The sequence below is a fragment of the Narcine bancroftii genome, chromosome 9 (genome assembly GCF_036971445.1).
Source record: "Narcine bancroftii isolate sNarBan1 chromosome 9, sNarBan1.hap1, whole genome shotgun sequence".
Lineage (NCBI taxonomy): Eukaryota > Metazoa > Chordata > Chondrichthyes > Torpediniformes > Narcinidae > Narcine > Narcine bancroftii.
The window spans coordinates 83,718,428-83,740,725 of record NC_091477.1 but is presented as its reverse complement, the minus strand read 5'-3'; the positions used below and the strand labels follow the sequence as shown (position 1 = coordinate 83,740,725).

Here is a 22,298-nt window from a genome sequence, read left to right as displayed (position 1 = left end):
ATTGGAGGCAAAAAAAATGTTTTCCGTTTCTGCAAAAATAAGAGGGAGCATAAGACACAAGAAAATGGCCTGTCAAACCTGCTCCGCCATTTAATGTTCATGTTGATATTAACTGTGGACTCTGCTCCAATTACCTGCTTTCATTTCATAACCCTTAATTTATATAAATATAAATATATATATATATACACACACACACACACACACACACACACACACACACACACACACACACACACACACACACACACACACACACACACACACACATATATTATATATAGATAAAGAAATGGATGAAAGATTCAGGAACCAAACTACTTTGGAGGAGGTGGGGAGGTGGCAGGGGGTGGTGGTGATGGGATTCAGCATATCCAAATAGGCAGAAACACTTTATCAGGAAGGAATTTACTGTATCACAGCCCTAGATAAACCCAGAGCACATGAAGCCACAGGGAGAATATTAAGACAATTGACTACTAACACAGCCAAACTGGAATCAGGTTTGATGCAGTTAGTAAATTAAAAAAAAGACAACAGAATAAAAACCTGACTGAAAGAATATTACACAGTATCTGCTAGCAATCACAAGTTCACTGACAAAGCTCTCCTGCATATAGATCAAACTGCAGATTATGTGGCAAGCTCAAACAATGGGACAAGATATGGAAATCAAAATTTCAGATGCACTGAGGAAATGCCCAAAGGTAGAGTAAAAAGATAAATGAAAATAAATAAATCAGAACCAAGATTCCTTTAAGATGATTGAGAGCTAGAGGACATGCTGGATATTGGAATGATGTATCTTCATGGAGTGAGTGGATGTGACAGCTCCAAGAGAAATTAAGTCCTCTGTAAAATAAATCTACTAGCATAAGCCTTGAGCTAATACTGGGTATGGGAGTGCAGAGCATCAGGTTATCCCAGAGGAAGTTTCCTGGACAAAGATAAGGTTCAATATGCTAACTAAACCAGGGTATTGAGGTGAAAACATTGAAAATTGAAGGCAGCCTGATAATTGAGATGTGTCACTACTAACAAGCAAAATATACCTATTGCAAATCCACACAGAATGTTCAGTTGAATGTTTTGAGAGTTTTAAATATCACTTTGTGGACATATTGGGGAGCGGGATGTTGATTCACCTCTTTAACCTTATCCCTATAACGTCTGAGAGAATGTGGTTTTGTATGGCAGATATTTAGAGGATTTTGTCCAATTGGGAGAGATGAAGGAAGATCCAAACTTTACATTATAATTGCACCAGCTGAGCTAGTGAATGCAGAATTACAATACAAGACAATGTTTCTAAGCTAATCTATCTTGCACAGGATGAAGAGGAAATAAGACAATAACAATCTGATGCAGAAATAAACAGAAGTCAGGTTACAACTGTAATTCAAAAAACCATACAACCATGCTAGAGTAGTTGAGAGGGCAATATTAGCATGCACAGGTTCCACTTTTGAAAACCTGGAACCAGGTTACTGATCAAGTTGATACCCTAAGATCATCATGTCTAAGGGGAGTCAACAGATGAAAGTAAAAATAATCAATTTCAGCCTGTTTCAGAACTGATAAAAGAGACTAACAATTGCAATGCCATTTACATTGGGTGTAATCTCTGCTATAATTGGAAGAACCTGCAATGCATCACCAACACCACAAACTATCACCAAGATGACTTTATCCATGCCAACAGAAGGCAGAAGCAACATCGAACTATGTAAGCAATAATAAAAATAACAAATAAGAATATATTCCCAGTTCAAAATGCTGATTCAAGTTAAGTTTTTAGAAAACAGACAAAAATCAATGGAAAAGTGATATATTAATTTTACTTTACACCATAATTCTCCAGTGGACTGTATTCTGTGTAGAAAATTAATTGTGTCTCTCAATGGAACCTGGATGTACTCTAAGATTTTGAGCTGTAAGGTATAACTGGATATCATAGCTCTGTGATGCATGGTTATCAAGCTGGTGGTTGTTAGAAAAAAAACAACTTGCCAGTTCTAGCCTTAAATGGGCCATTTGGTTTTGGCTGAGCTTTGCTCTGGTCTGATCCTTCCTACCTCATCTTCTCCCCCAACTTTGTGGTCGGACAGCTGCCTGCTCTTTGCTCAGGCCTAAAACATTGGTTATACTTCCTCTTCTGGATGCTGTTTCTCCAGCACTTTTGTGTATTACACTCCAATCACAGGGTCTGCTGAATGACATTTCTTGTGTAAGGTGTTACACTTGGTTAATCAACAAGAATGGTGAGAATCTCCCAAATTCATGGAAGTTAACTGATTGGAATAGAGCTCTTGCAGTCAAGTTTGTATTTCTTGAACCTGTAATGAATATCCCTAGAATCTCAGGTTTGACTTAGTCATTATTCCTTTTTCTGTTGTGGCCATTTAAATGTTTCTATTGTAGTTCCTGTACCTTGCATGGGTGTTTGGCTGCAGCAAATAAGAATTTCATTGCATCTATGCATTGTACTCATATATATGAGAATAAACTCACATTGACATTGAGAAGGGTGGGTACTCTTCACCTGAACATCAGCACCCAAAGAAATAGGAGCAGGCAGGCCATCTGTCTGTCCTGCTCTACAATTCAACAAAATCATGGCTGACCTGCCAGGGCCTTGCTTCCATCCAGCTGCCTTTTACCTGTAATCCTTCATTCCCCAACAATGCAAAAATATATCTGTGTCTAAATACATTTAATGATTCAGTCTCTACTGCTTCATTGGGCACAGAATTCCACAGATTCTCTCAGGGAAAAACAGTTTCTCCTCAACTCTCTCCCAATGCTTTTTGCAGAAGAGTGACAGAAGCTGACAAATAGTATAGGGTCTTAATTTTGCAAGAATAAAGTCACTTCTGAATTCAGTTAGAAGGTGGTGAGCAAGTTCCCAAATTCTTGTACTCTTTGTTCAGGGTTCATTCAATCTCCAAGGGTGCAAAAGTAGACTCACCCTCCACTTCCCCTATCCAAAGTCGGAAGGATTTTGTTGTTTTCCTTCTGTCTCAGAATGTCAGGATTCTGGTCTCAATTTTTCTGATTTGGAATTTATCATATCATAGGTTAGAATATTACAATCTTTTGGCTGTTCAAATTTTGGAACGGTTTCATGTGGTGATCGTAAAAACTGTATGACCTAGAAATACTCTTCATACCTGAAACCATTATTTGCAATTGAGAAGCAGCCAATTACAAAACATAATGATAACTTTACTGCTCATTCATTGAAGCATGCTGCTTTGTGGGTAATTAAATGTCCCTGAATAATCATCTCAGAAGTCGTATTTGATTTAGTTCTCTGATTATTATTTAATGGGAATTATTTTATTAAAAAAAACAGGGCTGTTGAAATGGCAAATTAGTATCTATGAAGCTGAAAGTGTTCATACATGAAGGAGACAGTAGTATCCATTGAAAATAAGACTGGTCTATTTATTTGTGAAAGTATCATCTGAAATATGCTGTCTTTATAGTTCATTGCTGTTTTAATTGTGCTTTCCATGAGCATAGGATTATAGTGTGGAGGTGTTGGCGCACCCATCGTTGTGACTTCAACTGAAAATTGTTTAAATTATATTTTGATATCTATTTCTGATAGCTTAAATCATGACCACTGCTACATAACCAAAACTATTTGAACAACTCATAAATATCGAAATGTACTTTTATTAATTTTAAACTGTTGCATTCACAATGTCTCTCTCTTTAATGGGCAGTAGAATAATATTCTGAGAGCGAGTGTGTGGACCTGCACATCCTTCTGGTCTCCCAAAGTGCCTTGCACTCAATGAAGTACCTTTTGACGTCCAATCAAGTGAAGCAAGGCAGTCATCTTCAATAAGCTTGATCTCACAGGTAGCAACATAAAAATCACATGATCTGTTTCTTGTGCTATCTGTCAGATAAATGTTGCTTCTAATATGGTGAAAATCCTTTTGTGTCCTGTGGCAAGCATCATGTGAGCTTTTGAACCCACAGCAGTTGATAATCCCTCTAAAAGGCAGACAATATGGCACGGTATCATAACTGTATCTAATGCCATATAGGTTATCTTATATTTTCTTGACCTTTTTTTCCTTTGAGTCTCAACATATCAGCTTTCTTCAGAATTTTTCTACCTTAATATTCTCTGAATCTATGTTCGTACTTTATGACCCAATGATATAATGCTTTTCATGTACCTGTATTTTGAAAATATCTACCATGTTACAAAAATAAAAATGGAAAATCCTAGAAATACTCAGGAGTCAAGAGTTAACACTTTGGGTTGATAAATTCACTCGAACAGTTTGAAGGTTAGAATCCTGGTATATAACCTGTTTCAGTCTTCTTGGATTCTGCCTATCGTTGGGTGTTTCTAACACATTCTATTTTTACTTCAAATTTTGATTGACATTTTAATCCAACTAACAATTCGGCATTATTTTTTCTGGATTCAATCTGAAATGAGATATTTTCCCATTGTTGTAATTAAGAATTGTAGTAACTTGATCAAGTGAGGAGCATCAACTGTCAGCATGAGTGAACTGTTGGCTATGATTTGGTCATCCTGAAGACATGTTAACATCATTTGTCAGTACTGTAGAAGTAGAATTTCATTACCAAACTATCTTAATCTCAAACAATGATAAGGTTGGCAGTCTGAATTCATGTCCCTTCTTTTCAATGAAAAATAGCAGAGAGAATTACCTGTTTGAAAATGCTATTTTAATCGAATGAAAAATTAGTTTTATTGCAATCCTGAGACCCGCAATGATTGCAAAACATGTGAATGAAAAAATATTTTTTTAAAAATTGGAAATATGTTGCTTCAGAACCATTCTGGACATTTAAATTGCTTTTGGAAACCTTAGTACCTGAACAACCTTTCCTCATTTCTATTTTATTTTCTGCATTGTTCCATTGTGTCAATACAAAATGTGTTCAGACTTCACTTAAAATCAATGTCGTTTTCCATCTGACCAGATCTGACAAGCGAATCAGTAACAATTTCACTGCTGACACCCAATAGTGTATGATGAGTTGCTGCATTCAAAGCAATGTTTATAATATTCTATTTCTTAATACATTTTCTACATTTGAGTATTTTTAACCTCCTCTGAGTTCCAGCAGTTTGTATTTTACATTTGTTCAAATAATCGTTTGATTTTAACAAGTCTGTTTTTGTTTTCAAATCAATTCATAGCTTTCTATGACTGTAACCTTTCACAGCCATTTGAGAATGTTATGGCCTCTTGAACATTCCTGGTTTCCTTTACTCTATCACTGTGCTTTAAGTCTTTAGATAGTAAACATTGAAAATTCATTCCGAAACCACTCTGTTTCTTTAACTCGATTTTCAAAAATGAATTGGCCCTTAAAACCTACTCTTTTGGATAAACTTTCATCATCTGTCTGAATATTTTACAGAAGTACATGGTGTCATTGTTTGTTTGGCAATGAAGCCTTGAAATATGTTAGTATTTCCAAGGTGCCAAGGGTAACAATGTAAACCTTGAAGATGGGAAAATAATCAAGAAGAGAATTAATAACATATCTAGAATGAACACACAAAATTCACTGCTAGCTGACTTTGTTCAGGTAGAAAATGTTGAGTAACATTTTTCTTTAAAATTATTCAAAGAATGTATCTCTCAGTAATAAACATTTAAACCCATTCTGTCAGGTGTAATAATCTTAGTAACCCATCTACACACATACATCGACACTATAAAATGGGAGTTTCTGTGATGATAATATTCCACTGTCCACACCTTGTCTTTGCCAATGTTTAACACCACACCAATCTGATAGATAATTCAAATTATTTCCATTTGAGTGTTGCACCAAAACGAATTCAACTAATTGAGCACTCAATGCAATTAATTCAGTATGTGATTTTTTTTGAGGTAGATAATTAATCATCTAGAATCCATACTTAATTTTAAACAGATGTCAAATATGACCTCCCGATGTTTGCTCTTGACAATGGATGTGACTGGTCTGCTATTATTAAATTATAGCTGGTGTAACTGAGTTTTACCAATTTAGAATCTCACTGAATCATTGTTCATTCTAACCATCTGGATGGCAGGACAGGAGACCAAGCCATGTATAATATTGGCACGTATACATTGAGTTTGTTATCATTTGGTCGAGCATCTGTTCAAATTATTTAAAGATATTCCATTGCAACTAACCAGATATCTGACAAACGTTTGAACATTTTTAGAGTTTCAATTTAGATAAGATCAGATTGTAATGTAATATTACACAAAATTGCCTTTAGCCAGCCAAAGATTTGCCAGCAGTATTTGCATTGCCCAATGCCCCCAACAGGCAGAGAAAGGGAAGCCAAAGAGAGCCGAGTCACAGAATGTTCTCCCGCACTCCTGCAACGAGCACAAAGCTTCAGTTCAATTCAAACAATCAGCAACCCGAACCCAGATCCTGGCCTGCAAACATATTCAAAGGTGTTAATTTTGTTCTCGGCAACAGTGAATTAGGAGTGAACTATCCTCTTCCTTTTTAACCATTGTATGAAAATACAGTGCCCTAAATAATGTTTAGGACAGACACTTTTTTCCTTGTTCCTGTGCTTCACAGTTTTAAATTTGTAATAATTAATTCACATGTGATTAAAGTGCACAGTCCATATTTTATTCAAGGTTATTTGTATACACTTTGGTTTGAAGAAGCCATTATTGGCTGAAAAAAAAAACAAGAACAAATCCGTAAAAGTCCTCACCCAAATGTTAGGATTACCAAAATCAAGAGTTTGGAAAATTATAAAGAAGAAAGAGCGTAGTGATGAGCTCAGTAATCACAAAGGGATGGTTGGCCAAAGATCTCCACTACTGATGACAGAAGAATTCTCATCATAATGAAGAAAAATCCCCAAAACATCTTGTCTGACTGATCAGAAACACTCTTCAGGAGGCTGGTGTGGATGTGTTAATGACTACTGTCTGCAGAAAACCTCATGAACAGAAATACAAAAGCAACACTACAAAAGCCATACCACTAGTTAGCCACAGTAACAGGGTGGTTAGATTACAGCTAACCAAGAAGTAGTAAAAAGAGCCTGCGGAATTCTAGAAATAGGTCTTATGGACAGATGAGACCAAGATTAACCTGTAACAGAGTGATGGCGAGCAAAGTGTGGCGGTGAAAAGGATCTGCCCAAGAACCAAAGCTTACCATCTCATCTGTGAACCATGGTGGTGGGGGTCTTGTGCCCTGGGCATGTACAGTTGCCGCAGGTACTGGCACACATCTTCATAATGTAACTGCTGATGGCAACAACAAACTGAATTCTGAGGTGTAGATGATAGAGACATCTGCTCAAGTTCGAACAAATGCCTCCAGGTTCATTGAACACTGTTTCATCCTTCAGCAAGACAATGATCCCAAACTTGCTGCTAAAGCAATAAAGGAGTTTTTCAAAGCTAAAAACTGGAAGATATCTGAATTACTGATTAATCAACTGATCTAAATCCAATTGAGCATGCCTTCCATATGCTGAAGAGAAAACTTAAGGGAACAATCCCCCAAAACAGACAGGAGCTGCAGATGGCTACTGTAGAGACCTGGCAGAATATCACCAGAGAAGATACTCGGCACCTGGTGATCTCGATGAATGACAGAGTTTAAGCAGCCATTACATGCAAGGGTTATGCAACAAAGTACTAAACATGGCTACTTTAATATTCATATCATTGCTGTGTCCCAAATATTATTATTTTTTCCTTGATATACAGCACGGTAATAGACCATTTCAGCCCACGAGCCCTTGCTGCCCAATTAACCTACAATCCCTGGTACATTTTGAATGGCAGGAGGAAACCGGAGCACCCAGAGGAAAACCACACAGACACAGGGAGAACGTACCAACTCCTTTCTGACAGCAAGGGAATTGAACCCTGGTTCCGATCACTGGCGCTGTAACAGCATTGTGCTAACCCCTTGCTACCCATGCCTGCTTGGTGTCCTGAAGTGAGGGGACTATGTCAACAAAGTGCTGAATTTCTACCTAGTCAAACCAAAATTCATGCAAATAACCTTGAATAAACTCTGGAATGTGCATTTTAATCACATGAATTGTTTGATTACAAATTTAAAACTATGGAGCACAAGTGCAAATAAAGGAAAAGAAAAGTTACTTTGTTCCAAACTTACAGAGGGCACTGTATATTATTTCTGCAATGTTAGCTATTTTAACAACATTGTCTTCAAGGGGTACAAACCAAGGAAAGTACCTTTTACTTTACTTAACAAATTCCTTAAACCTAAATTTTCATTTAGGTTTTCATAGAGTATGATATGCCAAGTAGACATTCATTTTCTGGCATTATAACAAGGATGCTATATTTTGAGTTCATTTGATGCAGTGTCCAATCTCCTCCCCAGATTAACTAATTTCATTCTGGAGACAGCATGTTCATCCACATCAGTTTTATCAATGGTTGAACCATACTCTTCTCAAGATCATTTTGGCTGCTCTTGTTGATTTGCAGATAAACATTTCCAATGGAGAAAACTAACTGCCATATTGAAAAGAGACAGCTGAATGGCAATAAATGAGTGAAGGAAAGTTAATGTGAGAATTACTGTTTACCTTCACAGTTAATTACAAGAACTGGGCAATCTTCTCAATCACAAGAGAGTTTTGTTTAATATTTCAACAGTCTTGCCAGTAAAGAAAATCATCTGTAAACCAAGAGTATGTTAGGCAGACTGTGGATAATCTTTCTGGCTGTGAACAATAATGGCCATTGTCTAAGATAAACATTCCCTAAGATTCAACACAACACTTTTGTGACAGGACAGAAAAATGTTCTCTCTAATTCTTTGAAGGAGTCCGTTTATAAAGGAGGGGAGTCCTTACAACCCTTTCAAGTCTGTTTTGTCATTGCAAATAATTGTGGGTGATTTTCACTTTTCCCACATATCTTCATTCCTTATTGACCAAGAATTTGTTGACTTCGACCTTGAATGTATGAAACAAGTGGGCATTCTCAGCCCACTCAAAATTTAAAGATTCACAATCCTTTAGGTAAGGAAAAAAAAATTGCATTGTACCTAAATGGATATCTCTTCATTCAGAAAGGTTCATCATTTCGGACATGACCCTCCATTAGAAACTTTGCTCTTATTCCCTTGAATATTTGCTTCCTGAATTCTTGAAAATATATTTAGAAATATTTAATATTTTGCTAATTAAAGAGTTATTTGGTGTTCTTAAATTCCTTGAAGTTTGATAATATGCTGCATTGCAATGAAATTGATGATGGGAATTAGAACGGACCATAGACAATATTACCCATTGTCTGCTTCACAATTTAATATATGGTCTGGCTGTTGGCTTCACTGTTGTTCTGAATGATTACTATAACTATCCATTCTCCCATTGTCCAAATTCTTATCAATCTCTGCCTTAAATGTAATGACTCGGCCTTTGCCACTCCCTAGAGGAGACGATTCCAAAGATTCATAACATTCTAAGAGAAAGATGTCCTCCTCATCTCTGTCTCCTAGTTCAAGCAAACCTATTGGAAAATATTCTTCATGCATATTGTCTCTCAAGCCCTCTCCAGATTTTTTTTAATATATAAGTCAATAAAACAATTCTGCATTCTGTTGATTTCTAGAGAATAGAGGCCATACTGACCCTGTTTCCTCTTGAGGCAACCATTTAATCTCAGGAATAAATCTGGTCGTATTTCCTTGTTGTTTCCAGGGCAACTGCATCTTCCTTCTTTAAATAAAGTGACCAAGGCTGAAACAGGGATCCATTTCCGGTCCCAACAATGCTGTCTATCGTTGACTGATTTCTTTCCTATTTTGTGTTTCATCCTTCAGCCTCCTTGCAATAAAAGTTGCCATTTCATTTACCTTCCTAATTGTTTTCTATACACGCATAACCCTTTTCTGGTTTTCTTTTGACACCACCTTCACCACCAATCTTTAGATGATACTCATACCAAAATGGAAAATATCATTTGTTCATTCATCATGCCCAAGAAGTAATCTGCTTGGTTTCCTTTGCAGACTTTTTAGGACCTCCAGAGGAGGTACCCTCTGCCTTCATTTTTGGTCTTGTGTCATGGAGTAATGAGCCTATAATCTCTTTATTCTTGAGTTTAAATAGATAGTTTAAGGTCTGCAATGTACTCAGAAGTGTACATTGGGTGAGATTTCCTAAAGGTTCTGTGATAATAGAGCAGTGGAAAGTGAAGAAGGCTTGTAGCAGGATTAAGTTCAACTGAAAAAGTGGGTCAAAGGAATGGCCAGAAATATGAAAATCTGCTGACGCTGTGATTGTAGTAAAAACAAAAAAAAAAAAAAAAAAATGCTAGGTGAACTCAGCAGGTCACGCAGTGGCAAGACGAGGCAAAGATGTCTGACCAACATTTTGGACCTGAGACCTTCTGCAAGGAATAGCAGATGAATTTTAACTTGGGCGATTGCATATTGATGCATTTTGGGAAAATAAAGCAGGGCAGGACATAGTGAATGTCAGTGCACTGGGAAGTGCTGTTGGATAGAGAGAGTACAAGAACATAGTACCTGGAAAAAGCTGACACAGGTGCACAAGGTGGTGAAGAAGGATTTTGGCATGCTTGCTTTTCATCAGAGTGGTAATTGAGAATAAGAGTTAGGGTGTTATAATTGTACAATATATTGATGAGTCTGTGCTTGGAATATTGTATGCAGTTCTGGTTGCCATATTATCAGTGGAATGTGGGGAGAGGATGAAGAAAATATCACAAGGATACAGAACTAGTGGGCTTGGGTTATAAGGAGAGACTGGAGAGACTTGGGCTGTTTTCTCAGGGGCAGTGGAGGCCAAGGGGTGACTAAAATTGTGAAGATCATGGATAAGCTGGATTTTCAGTTTTTCCCTGGGTCGAAGAATCTAAAACTAGAAGGCTTGGTTTGAGGGGAAAGGAGAAAAAATTAAAATGAGCAGGAGAGATGAGTTTTTTTCCACACGGAGGGTACAGTTAGATTGTTTAAAAGATATTGGGACAAGTACATGGATGGAAAGGTTCAGACAGATGTGAACCATGTGTGTGAAAATAGGATAAGCTCAGAAAGACACCCTGACTGGCACAGATGGGTTGAGCCAAAGATTCTGTTTTCATTCTGTTTATCTCTGACATTAAATCTTATGGAATGAATCTAGCTGTGAAGACTATTGAAGTTTGGAATTATCTTACACAATGTTCATGATATCAGGTGTACTGGGAGTTCTGATCGACTATTGTAATTTTAACAGCAATTAGATCATTTCATTATTTGATTTGGTTGTGAAAATGTTACCAAATCAACTTAATTCTTAATATCTCTGATTCCATTTTGTTGCATGCATTAACTGATTAAAATAGAGAATAACCTTGAACTCACCAACCAATATTATTTTTAATTATAAATTATCTCTGGGTCCATACTGTGTGTGTGTGTGTGTGTGTGTGTGTGTGAGAGAGAGAGAGATCATATTTGCTCTGAGTATTAATGTGTAGGTTAAAAATAAGGATAGATTATGGATTTATTTTTGAAAATAACATGAAGGCTTGGACATTGAAATTTGAGATCTGCATCTATTTAATGCTTTATGTCTGATTTGAGCATATATTGATTTTATAATTAAAACATTGTGACATTTAACTTCTTATCAGTGAGCAGACTGTGTTCAAGGCACTTCAACTTGACATAGTTTAGTAAATAAGATAAGGAAAAATACCAATAATGTTCCGTTTCTGTGCAACTCATCAACAAAGAAATGTTCTGTTGCATCTCCCTGAATTTAATCAAAACCTAGAAATGGAAATAGAATTTAAAGAAATGGAACAAAGGAATGATTAGTGCAAAATTATGAAATCATGAATTCACAAAGGTTGGCTTTGATTTTTTTAATAACTGAGCACTGGAATTCTTTGAAAAGGATATTCGTTATTTTGTCTTGATGGAAGTCTGTAATATTTTGAATTGCATATTTGAGAATACTGATATGGTGGTGTTTGTTAATTGAACACCAGGTATCACTGGCAGCAGAAATGATGTTTACTTATGGTGGCATGACCCTTTAGACTAATTTGATTGCAGGATTTATGATTGCATGATCTCTTAAAGGGCCCAAATGAAAACAGCTTTGAACATTGTGCCCTGGAAACAGGAAAAAGCAAGCCCATTTTGACACAACTTCTCAATTTCTGTTGTCAGCAGCCAATTATTTTTCACTGGACAGCAGACAACAACTTTGTGCTGTAATTGTGAAGTGAATATTATTTTTTTCTCCAATGAAACATGCAATACTCAGCATAGTTAACCATCAAGTACAGGAACTCGGCAGGTCTCACAGTGTCAATGGGAGGTAAGGATATACCTGCATAACCAGTGTCGGGACTGAGCCCTTCTTCAAGCTGTATCTTTACCTCCTTTGTGAAACCTGCTGGGTTCCTTCAGCATTTCTATGTTTTTACTACAATCACAGCATCTGCAGGCTTTCATATTTCACTCCATAAATAACCTTCCAACTATTTGTTAATCCATATGCATGTCTGAATACCTAAAGAAAATGTAGCCAGTGTTCATTACTGAGCAGAGAAAGCTCCTCTTACACCCTGCCAACCTTGGGTTACACAGGTGACGATTGGCATTGAAAGTTGTATTGTACAAACATTAAATAATTGAAACTAGTGTATCAAAATATAATGCCAAATATTGGAATATGGCCATTTATGTTTCTTCCTCATGCTATTGTTAAGTTTTATGATTAAATTAGCATTTCTTTTTGCAGCACAAATATTTGGCTCTGCAGCATCTGTTACAGGGAAACTGGCATTCTCAAGACATTGGTACCAGACTGAAGATTCTCTGGACTTTTTGATAATATTTTTGATTATGATACCCCATGTACCTTTGGAATTACCAACAAAAGCAACACAATTATTAAAAAAATTTTGGCCATTGAGTTCAAATGGTCAAAACCCATTTTGCATTAATCCAATTTAATTCATTTTATTTTCTCCATGTTCCCATCAGCTCCCCCCCCCAAAAAAAAAAGGTGTTTACCCATCATTTGCACATTATGGGGCAATTTTAAAAGACTAATTAACCTACTGGCTTGCCCATCTTTGGGGATGTGTGAGCAGACCAGAGTACTCAAAAACAAATGTAATCAAAGGAAGTAGATACAAACACCAGAATTCTACCAAAGGTTAGAATTAAACTGTGGTCACTGGAGCTATGAGGGAGAAGCACCATGCCATCCAAACTTTCCTTTTGTTAGATAGTACAAAGTATTAAACTATATTTTCCAGTGAACCCAGTGATTGGAAAAGGAGCATGGTGAACCAGATCCAATGTATTAGAATTTCCAAAGTTTTTACTGTATCTTGTTTCTAAAGATGTTGTTTGGCTTTAAGTTATCTGCTGTGTTGACCACATACAAACATGAGGTGTAACTGCAATGTCTCTGCCTTGTCGGCATATGCTATATAATGGACTAATCAAGATATTAATCAGTGCACAGTGTTGTGTTAATGTCAGAATAGCCAAGGTGGGCCATACTGTAAACCTGGATGGAGCAGGAAACCTAACCCCACCCTCTTTCTCCCCCCCCCCCTGCCCCCCATCACATCCTCCTCCACCTCCTCCCCTGCATCCACAATTCTGATCAACTTTTTTTTGAGGGTTTATTGGGGATTAGTTTGTGTATTGCCATCTGAAGTTGTGTGAGTGCATCCCAATTTTAAGCTTAAGCCAGGAATGTCCACTTTTAGATGTGTAAATCATTCCTTAGAGTGCATGATGATAGGAAAGATGAGGAATGGCTATGATTGGCAACCAATTAGAAAAGGACTGAATAGGAAAGGGCCCTCAGCAAGGGTCCTCTCTATCAAAGGGGTAATTTTCCTATACATCTCTCGGTGAACAATGCTATTTTAAGAAACTTTGCTTCTCAGATTTCAGATTTATTTTCAGAGCGCCTACATAACTTCTAAGACATATCTTTCTATTTTTCTCTGTGTTCTTTTTCAATTTCTTCTTGGGATTTTAAAATCTTTTTTATTTGGGGAGAGAGGGGGAGGGTAGATTAGATTTGGGTTTTAAAATCCATCATGTAATATGATTATATATTAATATACTGTATATGAACTTTGAATATGAATGCATGTATGACTTGAAAAATTTAAAATTTTTTTTTAAAAGTGTACATGACATCATATGCAACCATGAGATTTTTTTTTCCTGCAGGTGAGGTAGAATTACCATTTTTTGGTAGTGCAAGAAAAAAAATGTACACATGTAAATAAATAAAGAACTGTAAACAGATGACAAATGTAAACAACCTGACTGTGCAATACGGAGAGAATTAAAAAAAAAATCAAAGTGCAAAAGTAAGAGTCCTTAAATGAGTCCCTGATTGAGGTTGTAGTTGATGAGGCAAATGGTGGAGGGGTAGCAGCTGTTCCTGAACCTGGTGCTGTGAGTTTTGTGGCACTTCTATCTCCTTCCTGATGATACAGAGAGAAGTGACTGTGTGCTGAGTGGTGTGCATCCTTGATGATTGCTGCTGCTCTCTGACAACGGTGTTCTCGATGGTTGGGAGGGTTTTGCCTGTGATGTCCTGGGCTGTGTCCACTTATGTTGAAGGGATTTGGTGTCCCCATAGGGTATTGACAGATATTTGTCTTAGCATGAGGCTAGAGTTGATGAAAGGTCATGTGACCATCAACTTCTATCCCTAGACCTGGGAACAGGGTATAGCAGCAAATTATGAAGAAGACTTGAGATGTCTGTGCCACAAGGATTTAGTTGTAATTGTTATCAAGAACAAATGTTTAAACCAGGATTTGTTACTTGCTGATTGGTACAGGGTGTCTGACTATATCATATTAAGGGTATCACACTTGAATCCAGAATACTTTGCTGCAAGCATGATGGTCTGAACTTGGATGGGATTCATTAGATCATCAACTCAGGCTTTGGGCAAGTTCTGATGATGCAATTGAAGAAGCTAAAAAACTGCTCAGCAGGTGATGCTCAATGGCTTGGTCAACATGTGTTGTGATGAAAATACCTTTCTGTTCCAATTATGTTTTTTAGATAGGTTTTGAGTGATTTTTTACCAGTTTGAATGATGTCTGTCATCTCGGCATTGGTCGTTCACACACGAACAACCAAAACTCCAAATCTCCCTTTCTTTATGTGAGTTTTGACAGCAGTAAGCAAAGAGGTGGGACTTGCAATGCCACTGCGGCATCATCCTATTCATTAGCCTGTTGTTCACAGAATACCTGCAGTTCACTTTAGACTGCAGGTGTTCCAGGAAATTGACAAGGGTGTAGGAGGTAAAATATTGGAATAGGATGGCACACTCATTCCCGTTCCAAGATTTTTACACAGCACGCATTCCTGGAAAATTGAAATATCTTCCTGGAATGCAGCGGCTGTGTTTTTTTTAAAAAACATTAATAACTGCTTTCAGTTCAGCACAAAGCCCGATGTAAGGTTGGAACTGTATATTTTGCTTCTGCTTTCTGGCAATCAAACCAATAATGATTTCAGATTTATTGTCAGAGTACATACATGACATCACGTACAACCCTGAGATTTGTTTTTTGCAGACGATGCAGAATTACCACTTTTTGGTAGTGAAAAAAAATGAACACAGCCTATACATGTAAACAAATAAAGTACTATGAATAGATAATGAATATAAACTGCAATACAGAGAGAATAAAAGGAATCAATAAAGTGCACAAGTAAGAGTCCTTGTATGAGTCCCTGACTGAGTTTGTTGTTGAGGAGTAGCAGCTGTTCCTGAACCTGGTGGTATGAGTCTTGTGGCATTTATACCTCTTCTTGATGGCAGCAGCGAGAACAAAGTTTGTGCGAGGTGGTGTGGATCCTTGATGATTGCAGCTTCTCTCCGATGGCAGCATTCCCCTGTAGATGTTATTGATAGTGGGGAGGGATTTGCCTGTAATGCCCTGGCCTGTGTCCAGTACCTTTTGGAGGGCTTTATGCTCAGGGGTATTGGTGTCTCCTTTCCAGAGTGTGATGCAGCCAGTCAGCACACTCAATGTTGTTAAGACTCTCCCATTGCCTGTCTTCAATAAGCTATCCAAGGTTATCAGCTGTTTATCAGAGGCCGACAGCATCGAGTCCACGCTGCTGAAGATCCAGCTGCGCTGGGTGGGTCACGTCTCCAGAATGGAGGACCATCGCCTTCCCAAGATCGTGTTATATGGCGAGCTCTCCACTGGCCACCGTGACAGAGGTGCACCAAAGAAGAGGTACAAGAAATGCCTAAAGAAATCTCTTGGTGCCTGCCACATTGACCACCGCCAGTGGGCTGATATCGCCTCAAACCGTGCATCTTGGCGCCTCACAGTTCGGCGGGCAGCAACCTCCTTTGAAGAAGACTGCAGAGCCCACCTCACTGACAAAAGACAAAGGAGGAAAAACCCAACACCCAACCCCAACCAACCAATTTTCCCCTGCAACTGCTGCAACCGTGTCTGCCTGTCCCGCATCGGACTTGTCAGCCACAATGGAGCCTGCAGCTGACGTGGACTTTTACCCCCTCCATAAATCTTCGTCCGCGAAGCCAAGCCAAAGAAGACAGCTGTCACTGTGGCATTTACCTCTAGGGCATATGGGCCCCTGTGGAGAGAGGACCTTATGGATGCTTGTCTAACATGACTTCTATCACGCCATGTAAACACCTGGTGGTCACTCTTGCCTTTTTTTCCATTTTCAGCCATGAAACATAGTTCTCATTTTAGAGATAATCTACATTTGGAGGTGTCTTGAGCTCATTTTTGTCACTTATAGAGTTGTGATTTTCAAAAAAAAATTTTGTGAATATGGCTAGAATTAGACAGGCAGCTGAGTCACCTGCCTTAGTTTAAATGGGCAAGGTTTTATATCATTATTTTAGCCCTTGTGAAAGTTTGTGGGACCATGAATATCCCAACATCACCACATCGGACAGCTTGGTGCTAATTGTTCTTCCTTTTCATTTTTCTCTGTAAACTGTGGTCTAAGCATGGTTGTATGTAATGCTAGAGTTAACCTTGTTTGAAGTAGAAGGTATATTGTGACAAATAAACTTAAACTTGAATAGCTGGACCTCAAATTTAAAATAATCATAGAAACATACATTAATGAAGAAACCCATTGTGCTAATGCCAGATAAAACAAAGCTAACCACCCTAATTTCTAATTTCATCCCTTGGATTGTAGCAGATTTTAAAAAAATAATTTAGACATGCGGCACGATAACAGATCCTTTCAGCCACAAGCCCATGCTGCCCAATTACATTCAATTGACCTACAATCCTCAGCACATTTTGAACAGCAGGAGGAAACCGGACCCCATGGGGAAAACCGACACAAACACGGGGAGAACCTACAAACTCCTTAGAGATAGCATGGGCTTCGAACTCCGGTCCTGATTGCTGATGCTGCAACAGTGTTGTGCTAACCACCTCATTAACCATGCCACCTAGTTCCAATGTACATTTATGTTACTTCATACTATCCCCTTTTCACCTCAATTGCCCAGTGAGTTCCACCCTCCAAGGGGAAAAAAATCTTATTTCCTTTCTATTCGTTTCACTGAATTAAATGCAAGCTCACCTGATTATTGAAGAAGAACTAGAAAGCTCTGACTTGGCCCTTCATAATCTTACAAGCTAATCTCCATATCACTTGTCTTCCACAGAAAACTATCCACTCCATCTAATTTTATACCTAGTCTCGGCAGCGTCTTTGTAACTCTTCACTGTACACCTCAAGTGCAATCATATCTTGTCGTGTCCATGACCAGAGCTAGGTTTACCTAGTCCAGAAGTGCACTAAATTCTACTAAAATCTCCCTGCCCTTGTATTAAGTGCTTTGTCAAATGGTATAAAAATACCCTGCGTCCTTTCATTAATTGCTGATTGACAGAAAAATTGTATCAAATAACTTTCGACATTCATATTTTCCCTGATGTTTTGTGAGCTTTTGTTTCTCCATTTTCAATGCAGTCAATGTTGTTACACATTAATTTTTGAGAAAATTTGGAGTAATTCATTTATTTAATTACAAAATTCACCATTTGCACTGGCTCTCCTGATCTACAGCAGGGACGGGCAACCTTTTACCATGTGTGGGCTGGATGGTGTATCAATGATTGCATGACGGGCCACACTGACGCTATCATAAATGAAATAAATATGATCAAGCATTTCAGATCAGAGAAAGCATCTTCAAATCTGGAAATGCACCAAAAAATGCAAGTCAGCCTCTTCCCACCCTCCCCAATTCTCAAACATCACTTCCATCTTTTGAGCACTACATAGAATTGTATGGGGAGAGAATGCAATGCACTGAGCTTTAATTTATGTAAATTACGCACATTGGAATATCAGTTAAATAAAAGAATTAAGGGTATAATGGTTTTTGACATAATGAGGTTAAATATGCGATTTAGCAGATTGAAGTTTATAACAACAAAAAAAATTGTGTTTGTAGGGTGAGGGTTAGTTTAAATGGGCAAGGTTTTATATCATTATTCTAGCCCTTGTGAAAGTTTGTGGGACCATGAATATCACTACATTGGACAGCTTGGTGCTAATTGATCTTCCTTTTCATTTTGCTCTGTCAACTGTGCTCTAAACATGGTTGTATGTAATGCTAGAGATAACCTTGCTTGCAGTAGAAGGTATATTGTGACAAATAAACTTAAAATGGTAAATATTTTAAATATTTGATTCTGTTCACTGGTAGAATGAAGTGCAAATGAGCCGTCCACCAACAAACCACCTCCACCATCTATTTCCAGTTACATTGAATCTATCCCTTTATTTTTAAATTGCTGCATAGTTTTTGGCACTGTCTCCCTAGTGACAGTTTAATTTTTTTTGTTGTTGTCAGACTTCATGCTCCAATGCAAAACATGATAGGCCCTGTTTTTACACATGTGTTAATCTATTTATTTTAAATGGTTTAATGCTTGTGCGAGCATCACATAATTTTGCCGAAGGTTTGTATACAAGAAAATTATGTTTTCTTTCATGGAGCCTCTATGATTTGACAGAACAGTGCAGCAGAGAATCTGACCCTCCATCCCATGATGTCTATACCAAACACAATGCCAAATTAAATTGCATCTCTGCATGAATCTACCAAGAAGCCTCTTAAATATTACAATGATTTCTGCTTGCACTACTCTCCTTGGCAATTTGTTCCAGACACCATCATTCATGTAAAAAAAAAATCTTGCCCTGAAAATCTTCTTTAAATTCTCCCTCCCTCACCTTAAATCATATCCTTTTACCCTTGGGAAAACAATCCTGCCTGTCAACAAAATTTTGTTTTGCAAATACTTTTGTGACATGACAAATGGTAAATTTTAAGTCAATAGTCAAAATACTCACAAGCTTGGGCCATGAAAATCAAGGTAAGGGAATGCTATTCTTGCAGGATATGAGTTGTCAGGGAACCCAGCAGTATCCCTGATGACTTCAAGTGCATCCAGCTGCAGCTCCTGAAAACAAAGTTAAGGAACTTGAGCTGGCATTGGATAAACTCCAGAACATTCGGGAGTCAGAGGAGGTGATTGATAGGAGTTATTGGGACTTTATTACATCTGGGAGGAAGGAGAAGGGTAGATGGGTAATGGTCAGGAAAGGGAAAAGGAACAGGCAGTCAGTGCAGGGCTTCCCTGTGGGCGTTCCCCTGAATAACAAGTATACAATTTTGGATACCGTTGAGGAGGACAACAAGCCACAATGATCCACTTGCTGGCATGGAATCTGGTTTTGTGGCCAAGCAGGGAAAGGATGAGAAAAGGTGAGCTGTAGTGAGAGGGTATTCCATAGTTAAGAGGTTCTGTGGAAGAGATTGAGTATCCCGAATGGTATGTTGCCTCCCTGGTTCCAGGGTTTGAGATATCTCAAATCGAGTTCATGGCATTCTCAGGAGGGAGGGTGAAGAGCTAGATGTTGTGGTCCATATAGGGACCAATGACGTGGGTAGAAATTGTGATGAAGTCCTGAAAGGAGTGTTCAGGTAGTTAGGCACAAGATTAAAGGAGAGGACTTCCAGGGTAGTAATCTCAGGATTGTTACCACGTGCTAGTGAGTTTAGAAATAGGAGGATAATGCAGCTCAACACGTGGCTATAGACGTGGTGTAGGTGGGAGTGATTCGGGTTTCTAGGTCATTGGGGTCTCTTCCAGGGAAGGTAGGATCTGTTCCGACGGGATGGTTTGCACCTAAACTAGAGGGGGACATATATCCATACAAGCAGTTTGCAAATGCTGTACCGGGGTGCATTTAAACTCAATTTGAAAGGGGAGAGAAACCAGTGTTGTAGATAGTGAGGTGGAGAAGGATAACACATTGACTGCATGTATAGATAGAAATCAAAGGGTTTGTAAGTGATAGAAATGTTCTCAGGTATATGCAAGGAGTATTGTCGGTGTGGATTGGCATGTTTGATTATGACATTGGTATTACTGAGTCTTGGTTGCAGGATGCACAGGACTGGCAGCTCAATGTTCTGAGATTCTGTTGTTTCAGATGTGATAGAGGTGGAGGGATGTAAGTATAAAATTCTCAGCTGTGCAATGTCAGGACAGCTAGGAAGATATGTCTCCAGAGGCCACACGGGTGGAATTGAGGAATGGGAAAGGTGTGACCACACGGATAGAGTTGTATTTTAGACCAAACAATAGTTTGAGAGAATTGGAAGAGCAAATCTGTGGAGAGATAGCAGTCCGATGTAAGAAACAGAAATTTGTGATAGTAGGAGATTTTAACTTTCCACATATTGACTGGGTCTCTCAAAAGGGGTGAATGGCTTGGAGTTTGTCAAATGTGTTCAGGAAAGTTTTCTGAATTTACATAGAGGTAACAGTGAGAGAGGATTCAATACTTGTTCTCCTATTAGGGAACCAAACAGGTCAGGTGACAGAAGCATGTGTAGGCGAACATTTTGGGTCCGGCGACTAAATGTCATTAGTTTCAAGTTAATTATGGATAAGGACAGGTCTGGTTCTTGAGTTGAGATTCTAAATTGGAAAAAGGCCAATTTTATGGAAGTGAGAAAGGATCTAGGAAGAGTGGATTGGGATAAGTTGTTTTCTGGCAAGAATGTGGTCAGTAAGTGAATGGCCTTCAAAGAGTTTGCATGTTTTTGTCAGGATTAAAGGCAAAGTTAACAGACATAGGGAACCTTGGTTTGCAATGGATATTAGCAATCTGGTCAAAAAGAAGAAGAGAGGTTTATAGCAGATGAGGTACTAGAAGAGTATAGAAAATACTTAAGAAGGAAATTAGGAAGCTAAAAAGAAGACATGAGATTGCTTTGGCAGATAAAGTGAAGATAAACCCGAAGGGGTTCTACAAGTATGTTAAGAGTAAAAGGGTAGTAAGAGTCAAAATTTGTCCCGTAGAAGATCAGAATGGTCAACTATATGGTTTGAGAGTGGAAATCATGAGATGGGGGAAATCTTAAACAGTTTTTTTGCATCAGTATTTACTCGGAAAACTGGCATAGTGTTTAATGAAGGAAGGGAAACAAACAAATGGCAAATGAGACATATAGAAATTAAAGAGGAGGAGGTGCTTGCTGCCTTACAGCAAATAAAGGTAGATAAATCCATCAGGCCTGACATGATATTCCCTCTGACCTTGAGGGAGGCTAGTCTAGAAATTGCAGGTGCCCTGTCAGAAATGTTTAAAACATTCTTTTTCATAAGTTTTCAGAGGATGAGAGGGTAGCTCAGGTTGTTCTGTTTTTTTTTTAAAATTAGGGTCCAAAAGTAAACCAGGAAATTATAGGCTGGTGAGCCTGACGTCAGTAGTAGGTAAGTTCTTAGAGAGATTGGATATACAAATATTTTGACAGCCAAGAGCTAATTAAGTATAGTCAGCATGGCTTTGTGTGTGGTAGGTCATGTTGAACAAATCTTATAGAGTTTTTCGAGGATGTTACCATGATGGTAGATGAAGGAAAGGATGTGGATGTTGTCTACAATGACTTTAGTAAGTACTTTGACAAGGTTCTTCATGGGAGGCTAATTCAGAAGTTTCAGACACTAGATATCCATGGAGAGGTTGTAAACTGGATTCAAAATTGGCTGAATGGGAGAAGAAAGAGAATGGTAGTGGATGATTGCTTCTCAGACTGGAGGCCTGTGATTAGTGGTGTGCCTCAGCGATCAGTGCTGGGACCATTGTTGTTTGATGTCTATATCAATGATCTAGATGATAATGTGATAAATTGGGTCAGCAAG

General features: G+C 38.2%; 1 protein-coding gene and 1 long non-coding RNA gene across 8 annotated transcripts in view; both read left to right on the top strand.

Annotated features, from left to right (window-relative positions):
- clstn2a (calsyntenin 2a) overlaps window positions 1-22,298 on the top strand; it is a 453,983-nt gene that overhangs the window by 8,399 nt on the left and 423,286 nt on the right. The window lies entirely within an intron of this gene.
- Window positions 1-22,298, top strand: part of LOC138742362 (uncharacterized) — a 55,282-nt gene that overhangs the window by 7,969 nt on the left and 25,015 nt on the right. For 2 of the 4 annotated variants that reach the window (XR_011344108.1, XR_011344107.1), the window contains one exon: window positions 3,732-3,870. The exons of 1 other annotated variant lie outside the window; for it this stretch is intronic. This is a non-coding gene — a long non-coding RNA (uncharacterized lncRNA). The remainder of the gene's footprint in view (window positions 1-3,731; window positions 3,871-22,298) is intronic. One more of the 4 variants, XR_011344109.1, reaches the window with a different exon arrangement.